A 10,070-nucleotide genomic window follows, 5' to 3' on the forward strand; every position below is an offset into this window, starting at 1 on the left:
AATTGAAGTCTAACACCGTGCAGACAATACCTGCTGTATTGTGATAGTTAGGCAGACAGTTCCAGTTGTAATAGAATTAAATGATTTCCATGTCATTATTGAACAGAAGATTAAAATACTAGCCCCAACTTAAGTATTTCCAATAAATAATCTCTAAATTACATGATTTGCTTATTTTTTGTGTAAACTCTGCAAGCATGTGTGTGTATACACACACACACGTACACAAATGCATGAATGGCTTTTCAGTGTCAGTCTTTGTAGCAAAAGCTTAAATTCTTGCAGTGCAAGGTGTACGAGAGGATTTTCACCACCTAACAGAACTGAAAGGTTTATCATCTCCGTTTAATCGTTATAGGTATATGAAATGCAGTATGCAGTAACTATTTTTATGACTGCATTAAGATATGCAAGTTCCAGTTTGCTTACTGTTGGGTTTGAAGGGCTGATGACTAGTAAATGAACTTGCAGAGAGATGGTATCAGTCTTAAAAATACTCTCCGCACATGCCTGAGCAGGTAGCAGTAAGTGGAAAGGTCAAAGAAGAGGAGCAAGTTTAGTTGCATTCCATGAAAGGCACTTTTCTTCCTGCCAGTTACGGAAAACAACCCGGGAGCTTGTCACTGCACACGTTTGAGGGGAAAAAAGATCATTTTAGTTTTACTTTTTCTACAGCTCTGTAGGAGCTGTGTTCTAGAGTTAATTGTTAGAGCAAACTTGAATGCACAGCTAAGCAGCGGTTGGGTGAAAGTGCTGATGCACCATTAATAACAATATTGCAGACGCTGTTGCTTCAGTGAGTTGATGGACTGACAATTCATTGGAATAGAGAGCGCAAGCCAAAAGGGGGTTTAAAGCAGGGATCGTACAATGGGCTGTTGTTGCACACAGACTGTTAGGTAAGCAGTGATAAACAGACAGAGTGCATGTTGATGGCAATTATTGTGTGCTCTGGTTTTGAAAACTTTATTACGCCTGCCGCAAAATAGAGCGTTACTACTGCAGGGGCTACTGTTAGCCTGTTGTCTAACTTCACTTGTGCAATATAATTGCAGTTAGATGCCTCGAGACAGAGATCTAATCTTTTGTTTCGCACACCTGTTTATCTCTCGCGGCACACGGTAATCCTGCACGCCGCCGTCACTGCTGGTGCGGCTCTGAATGCTCTGCATGCGGAGATAGGAAGGAAATATAGGAAATTGTGATGACTAGCTCCAAGTTGCCGACATTCCTGCAACATCGCTCAGAGCCCTGTTGTTCGGAGACTGTTGGTGTTTCCGTGGTAAACTCTGGGTCTGCAGCCTGAAGCCCTTCAGGGTGGAACGTGGCGAACAGGCCAGCCCTGGTTTTGCTGCCATTGATCTCAACTGCAGGAGCGCAAACGGAAAGAGCGAAATGCGTCTTCTGAGGGCTCTGAAATAGGTATTGCATCAAGGATACTTTGCGTGGCAAAACCAACTCTTTCTAAGCGTTCTTCTTCATACACACGTTTAACACTTTGTTGGAGAAGAGGATTGTTCTGATTAAAGACCATTTTCCTGAGAGGGAAAAATGTATAACAGGCAGACAACCCAGGTCAGATGCTGTTTGAGGTTGGCCAATCAAAGCTACACTGCAGCAGATGATCTGATACCAACAAACTTTAATTCTAAAAGCAGCGTTTTTTTACTTCAGGAATCATAAACTCTCTATAGTAGAGAGCTTTACACTAGCAAAGACTGCAGTCCTTGCTGGGAAGTTTGGGTGCCGATAGTAATCTAGGAGGGCAAAATGGAGTGACTTCTGGTCTCAGTTGTTCTGCCAAGGAATCAAGATTATTAGCCCCAGCTGAACTCATGGAGTTTTAGATATTGAAGTTTCTGGGTATCCTAATGGTCAGAAACACGTGTAAAAGGTGCAACAGAAGAGTGGCATTTCAGAGGTTCTGAATTGATTTTGGGGTTTATTCTTCTCTCTGTTTCTAAGTTACCTTAGCCATTCTGGTATTCTGACCTTTGCAGTGGCTATTCATCCAATGTTAATTGAGAGATTAAATTTGGTTTTGTTTATTTAATTGTATCACCTTAATAATAGTATTTTGTACATCAAACCAGGTATTTCAGAGTGAGGAATGACTAAGTGTAAGTTAAAAAAAAAATAAAAAAAATAAAAATCTCAACTTTAAGAAGTTTTAAGCTGAAGCGTACCCGAACTCTGTTGTCAGGGTTTTTCCACGTTAATGAAGTCTAGACAGTTGCTTGCTGCGTGTCAACTTTTAACTTAATCTAGGAAGTAGGAGAGCCTTGGCTAAACACAGCTCACAAGTGATAGAGGCTGTGAAAGCACAGAAAATCAGACTGTAACCAGAAGCTTCTTGTGCTTGGTGTTGAATCCTGGTCCATAGGATAGGCTTTGTGGCACTGCAGTGTTAAACTCTCTAATTTACCTGGTGTTTGAAAAATGGCTCATGCTGAATACACCTATTAAGTAACCACTAGTTTCTTGCAGGATTCTTTCCTGCCCGTAACAAAGACAATATCGGAGACTACTTGAATTATTAAGTCTTCATAGTCCTAAATCTGACATCCTTCCTGCAAGTTAGGAGCTGGAGAAACCTTTTGGTTTGCTTTCTTGCTACCTGGGAACAGTTTGGGATTCCAAAGACTATACCAGGCCCATGGAGGAGCTCTAACATTGCAGGTAGAAATACAGTGCAGAAAAAAAATGACTCTCTGCATCTTGGTGGAGAAACGCGTGCAAAAGATGGAGAAGCCGCTAAACTGAAGGAGTTGCCTGTTGGCAAGATCTTGACTGTCAACGGCAGTGCTTCCTTTGGCTGGCTTGTGATGTTAGTCCACAGCCCTGTTATGGCTCATGTTCTCAGCACCACACGTGATTTCAGCCTCTGGAAGTTCGTGGGGTTTTGGGTGGTTTGGTTTTTTTGGTTGGTTGGTTTTGGTTTTTTTGATAGGTTACTCTGGAGGTTAAGATGTGCCTCATGGAAGTTTGCTGTACTTGGGTTGCAGATTTATCTATCCTACCCCGTTTCCTTTCATCCATCTGTCCCTACACACATGTACTGCTCAAGCTTTGTACGTTGCAGCTTTTTCTGCATGAAAAGATAATCAAAAACTACAGTTTACTCCTGAACTTTGCTTTAGAGAAGGTAGAGAGTTCCTAAATCATGGATTAGTGATGCAACCCCATGCATATTACATTAGGGCAAGGAACAGTGCAGCAAGTGATGTGCGCTATTTCAATATAAACTAGCACAGGGTGGCACAAAATTACAGTATTCTGCAGTATTTGTGAACTGCAGTGTTCCGAGGGCTTGACATCGTACTTTCCTACATAAAAAGGGTTGCATTGTGCACAAAGTTGTGAAAGAAACACTGCTATTCAGTGTGTTTCAGCTGTTTTTCTGTAGGGAGTTAGCATTTGTGGTCTAGTTTGGTGGGGGGTGTTTTTGGTTTGGGTTCTGTTTTGGTTTGGGGTTTTTTTTCAGAACTGGCCAGAGATCTTGCATGATCTGTGCAGTGCTGCTCACAACTATGTGACCCACCCCCATGGCAATGAAGTCTTAAGTATGCACAGAATTTGTAGGTGGTTTAGTTCCTTTCCTGTTTACATCAACACAAGAATAAAGCTTGTTCGTTATAATTTAACGCTATGTCTGTATTGTTTGAATTCACATGTTGTCTTGAGCCACAAATAAATATACTGACCAGTCCCCTACTGCCACATACCACTATGTTAGAAATAACTGTCTCCTGAAGAAAGAGGGCTGACATTAAAACTTGCCTGCTTAGCTTAGGTGGACTGTATTGCAGTTGTTCTGAGTGGAAAGAATTTAGCAGCTTTAACTAATGCTGATTGTGTGGAATATCACGCATCTGCTGATGAAAGGAAAAAACCACTTCCTGTCTTTGAGTATAATGTGGCTTCTGTAGTGTCCTGTGATGTTCATTAAAGGCCTCCAATTTTTGAGTGAATTGGTACAAGAGAATTGGCCAGTGGTATAGTTCAGTTTTCTACCTACTGAAGTTTCACATCAGCCCTGGAACTCCTTTAAATTCATTTTCTTAAGCTTATTAAGTTTCTTCCACAATCATTTTGTTGCAATGTGCTGCTTGGAACTTGCTCTGGCCTGTCATTGCAGGTGTGATAGTAGCAACCTAAACCCTGAAGCTGTCAACTTTGCCAAATCTTGCTGGGATAGCTGAAATGTATCCCTTGCAAAGCAGATGTGATGAAATGGCTGTACATCCCTATCGTTTCTTCACAGTATGCATGATCATATTACTTACATATGACAATTTTGGGTGGTTTTTGGTGTTTTGTTTTTTTTTTTTTAGTACCTTCATTATTTAGCTTTTTTGGTTTGGCTTTTTTTGCCTCTTCTCCTTGGCACAATCATTTTTGCAGAGGCTTGTGTTTGCATGTTCAAACTACTGAGCATTTTATAAGGCCGACTTCTCATTTCCTACTTGGTATTTAGAGCTACATCTACCATTGCAGAGATGGGAATCCCCTCATTTTCAACGGAAGGATTTTCTACTTCCCCTCTTTCATCCTACTGTGTGGTATTTACTGTAGCACAATGTATGTTGCATCTTTCCCTAAATGAGAGAACTAGTAGTTTCGTTGCTGGCTGGTAATATCTAAACAGTGAGTATCCCCTGCAGCAGAAGATACCGTGGGTGATTGCATTGCTACAAGCTGCTTGCTAAATCTTTGCTCCTTGGAGGCAGGAGGCTAGTTATGAAAGTGAGAAAAATAGGTATATTAATTCAATTTAGGAATTCTAAGCTAGCTAAAATTTAAACCCAGATGATTTCGTATCAGTGCATATACCTGTACTAGGATAAATCCTGCTTAGGTTTGCTATGGGGCAGAAAGGGTTTGCAAATTACTGTCCCTTGAATACTCAGCATTGAGAATGAGGTACAAAACTGGAAGAGCCATACAAAAATCATGCAGCAAGGTCCGTGCTGACTGTGTGTCACCCTTATTCAGAATGTGGTTCCTTATTATGATTAGATAACATTGCAGATTTCTTGGTTTTCCTTAAGCCTTCTCTGTAATCATGAACACAGTTTAAAATTCTGCAAAGTCTATTAAGAGGACGACATAAATTTTCTGATATGACTTTAGATATCTCACTGGATTTGAATGAGGTTTGTCTTGCAGTACAGAGGGGAAACGATTTTTATTTCTACAGCTACTTGCATGGCTGCATGTTTACCAGGCAATATCAAACTATCAGATGTAGATCAACTACCTCCATGACAGAAATGGTGTTGCTCTGCCATCTTATGGCAGAGCTGAAAACAGAACACAGCACTTCCTAATTTGATGTCAATGAAGATTACTGTATGCATATATTAATAGCAGCTAGAAGAATAAATATGAATGCAGTTGATTCTGCTATTGCCTGTATTTTGTTTATAATTAAAGGAAATAGCCCATCATTGTTCAGTAATCCCGTTTGGCTTAGCTTTCCCCATCTTTCTGAAATTGCTTTCTCCTGGGGCTTGGGCTGACTTTTGTTTGTGCTTTCTGCACTGTTACACTGGTCTGGTAGTGTAAGCTTGACAGAAGACTAAGTTCTGTTTTTAACTTTGCACTCTTCCTCTCTGGCTCTCTTTGTGTCTCTTTTTCCACGTTTAAAGGTGGGGACTGTGACTCTTGCAATCTTTCACAAACCCAAACCCCACTACCCAGATTTCAGCCTGGAAAGTACCCGCAAAGATTTTTAAATCCACCTTTCTACAGTTCTGCCACAGCATAAATAGCTTTATGAGTATGCTACTTTGTCACTGTTCTCTCCTCTATTGTGGCTTGACCTCTCAGTCTAAACTAGTAGCTGAGGGCTGTGAACCTGCTCTCTGGTTCTCCCTGCGCTGATTGCATTTTTGCCTGGGTCCCAAAAATACGTTATTTAGCCATGGAGACCAAGCCTGGCCCAAGAGCAAACAGACCGTGGTTATGTGCCAGTTTTCTGTAACAGTGGAAGCTAGTCTCTGTTGACTGATCAAGAGCAAATACATGGATTACTTCTGGACTTCCTTCTCCTGGACTTTTAAGCTAGTTTGACAAATCATTCAACTCTCATCACCTACCATTTGGATTCAGTTCCGTCCCCTTGTAAGGCAGTGGTACCCTCTGTGAAATAGGCTGTGCAATAATACCAGGAGTTTTGGACTTCCAGTGCTGAACGTAGCAGGCACCCGGAGCGCTGTCCTTTTATGTCCTGTTCTTGATGCGATGTACAGACACTGTACCGGCAGCATAGCCGTGCTAATGTAATACATTTTCATCTTATAATACATTTTTATCGCAAGTATGTTTCTGAAAAACATGTAAGAATTCATCTCACCGCTCTTTGCCTGAGATGGAGTATTTCTGTATTTTGAGCATATTCTTTAAGTGCTGTAATACTGTAAATGTTGTTTCCCATGTTAAAATCAGACACTAAAATGTATTCACTGTGCTTTCCAAAAATCGTGTAATTTGCTGGATTTATTTTGGACCATGCGTCTGTCATGCATCAGTTTAATGACAGATGTGTAGTTGATTCTATGTAATCATTATGAATGTCTTCTATGTAGCAGACAAATTCTCCTTTTATACCGTGCTCTGTTATGATGTTTTGAACCTTGTTGGAAGATAGTATATAATCAGAGCTTGCTGGCAAATGTGTATCCGGGACAAGAGTACCTAAAGTTGGGGAGGGAAGACAGGTTAGGACTGTAGTCTCACTCGTACTTGTTTCACACCAATGACAGGGAAGAGGTTGTACGGCCCCTTCTCCTACCTGATGTTACTGTTGCATTTGTCACTTAGCAGTATATTCCTCATTTGTAGTGTCAGATATAAAAAAATAACGTAGTCATCGAATGGTTATACCAAAGGTTGTTCCTTACGTTCAGGAGTCGTTTGTGTTTTGTGATAAAACGCTAAAGCCATCATAGAAATGCTTAATCAGAATAGACGTGTAGATGTTGAAAATCTAGCGTGTCCAGTTAAGACTTTTTTAGTATCGGGCCCAAAGATGAGGGCAGCAGTAAGCAAAGTGTGAGCTGATACTTGTACAGCTGAGCTGGAGATTTATTCCTACGAGATGATCAATATAAACATATCAGAATGATTCTTATCAAGAGGATGGTGAGGGGATAAGTAATAAATCTTAATAGGAGTATCTGGTTTTTTAAGTGGCTTAACTAGTTACACTGGAAAGCATTCTATTCTTTATCATTGGTCATGCTGAGAGAAGAAATTACATTCTCGGAAAAAAAATTCTGTCTCCTAATCTATAAAGCCTGCTTGATGAACGTTTGGTCAGCCAAATCATGCCAGATTGCACTAGCATCATTTCAACTGTCCTTGTCAAAGCGTGGTATGATATAAAAACGTGCTTGTTATTTGGCATGAGGCATCCTTAGGGGGCTCTTCCCCGTGCACACAGTAACAACGGTGGGAGGGAGATGGAGGATGGATGGAGGGCAGGATGGATGGACAGACTCCCTTATCTGTGCACAAAGCAGTGCAGAACAGCCGAGACAGCTGGCAGCGACGGAGGGCCTGTTTCTCCAGAGCCTTACATCTCACGTCGTCAAGGTGCCTGCTGAGTGAGGAGAGCCAGGACCTCATACCCTTTGTGTTCATGATAACTTCTCTGTGGTAGAATCCTCGTAAGCTCAGGTTTGTTGCATTTCAGGCTTTATTCTTCTGGATGTGAGAAGATGCTAAATATAGGGTCTAGAGACCTGCAGAACAAACCCAGTAACTGCTAGTACATTAGGATAAAATAGTACAGTTACATGAAATTAATGCTTTAGTGTTCCTTTCTTTTTCATTTATGTTTACACTGGGGAGATGCCGCTGTGCTAAAGACTATGTAATTCATTAGTAACAAAACATTCCGGAGGGGATGCTACATGTTTGGGAGCTAAGCAACTAGCATAATTCTGACTGTTGCTGATTTGCTTAATCCATATGCCAGACTTTCCTTAACTGAAAAGCATTAGTATCGATCTTTCCTTACAAAGCATTTTGAGATATTCAGGCCAAATGCTTGAGCTAAGCACAACTTTGTTCCCTTTCTCTTCCTTCATTTGTCCTTTCTCTAATCAGTTATGCTGTAGGTGTAAGGCAGGACTCTATCCAGGAGAAGCTTTGGCCTGTACCTTAACACATTGTGCTTTTCATAGCCTGCAGTATTTTTGCATTTCTTGACATTGTTTATCTTGTTTGGCTTTGGTCGTCTTTACTTTGAAAGGTAAAATCTCCATCTATGAGAAGACTTAGCTACAAAAGGAAAATGTATGCCATAGCACTACTCCTCACAGATGCAAGTAACTGAGCCTGTATCTACAATTCTCGTGTAAGCTCTGAAAGCAGGAAAAATGGAGCTGTTGTGATAAGTGGGAAAAGGCCAGCAGGTGTTGTTTCTTTTAGTTCTTGGTTACCGGTTTCTTTTGGCTAGTATAGCAACTATTGCACTTTGCTTTGCATAACGAGAAAGAGCTTAGTGCATTTTTCTGTAAAGTAGCACTCCTTTTTTTGCACGGGAGACTCGAATAGATCTTGATGCATATCCAAAAGCCTGAATTGAAGACCAAATGTTCTGGGAAACAGTGTCTTGGGGTTCTCATTCCACTGAGTACTCTTCTGAACATTCTTGCTATTGTACGCTTTGTTCTGTGCCCTGACAGGTCAACTGAAGAATTTAGGAGGATGTAGCAAGTTGAACTAAAAACATTATCAAAAGCCAACCTTTCTTGTTTTACTGCTCCCTCTGAGTCCTTACTTCAGTTAATTAGAAGCAATAAAACATAACTAAATGTCTCTCTGTGAGGCAAGAACAGTGGCCCTTTCAGTTATGCGGAGGGCTGTAATGGGAACACGGTGGAGGCGGGGGAAGGAAATGTTAAAAGCACAAAGTCTCAGAAAGTAGTCTGCATCCAAGGGAATCTGATATATTAGGCTGACTAATACTTGGGAGGATGTGGAGTGGATGTAAGTTGTGCAGCGGTGGTAGCAACTTTCCGATTTGAACTATGGAGCTACCAGGTGACTGTTATCTTCTAACTTCTATGTCGCTAAAAGTCTGTAAAGATAGTTTGCCCCTTCAGGGATCTTCACGTCCTAAGAAAAGGGACTTCATAATCCTCAGAGTGTGATAGTCGATACTTGAATATTGCAGAACATTAAGCTAAGACATGTTTACTAACCAGAACCAGACAGGAGGTCATAACAAAGCTTGGAACAGAACTTAAAACTCTGGGTCTGTTTTTAGGACAATACTGTGTCTAAAACCCAGTCTGGCTGACGTTTCATGATCGCTTTAGATATTTTAAATTGTAAATGGAGGCGGCAAACAAAAGGAATGGACTGATCCGTCTAGTGCATACATTCAGTCCTCCTCCTTTGCATTCGCACTAGCATTCAATTCTTGAGTAACAGCTTCGATCAAGAAACCAATGCAGCTATGAAAGCAAATCCAGCTACACAAAAAAGAAGAGCATCCAGCTCTCCACCCAGCCCGACCAGAACTGAGGCTAGCACAGGGGAATGGCAGCCACAGGTACTTTCATGGGAGATGGGGCACAACTGCCCTCTTGGTAGCAGCCTAAACTTAGGTTGGTTTAAATCTATCATGAACCTACAAGTGCTGTGGAAACATCAATCGGTGTTTTGGATCACTTGTGAAGCATTTGCCTTGTGTGTTTTCAACAGTTACTGTTTGTCCTTGGTATAGTAGCAATCAATCTTATTAATAGATGGAAATTAAATAGGCTCAAAACAATACTGGCTTGAAACTTTTATCTCTGACCTTTTTATAAATATTTATTTGCTTAATTTTCAGGCAAATACTTTGCTTCCCCAAAAAAGTCCTCGTGACTGAAAAATCATGGATATGAATCTTTTCAGAAAAGGAATTGATAGCCTTGTGAACGTTATTACTGCAAAATTTTAGTTTGCAGATCTCTTTTGCAATGTTTACCCAAACCTAACTATAATACTAAACTATAAAGCTAGCTTAACTAGGATTTGTGTGCGAATGTTGAGGTGGAATTCTGTGGTTT

This window comes from Accipiter gentilis, chromosome 17 (assembly GCF_929443795.1).
Source record: "Accipiter gentilis chromosome 17, bAccGen1.1, whole genome shotgun sequence".
Classification (NCBI taxonomy): Eukaryota; Metazoa; Chordata; class Aves; order Accipitriformes; family Accipitridae; genus Astur; species Astur gentilis.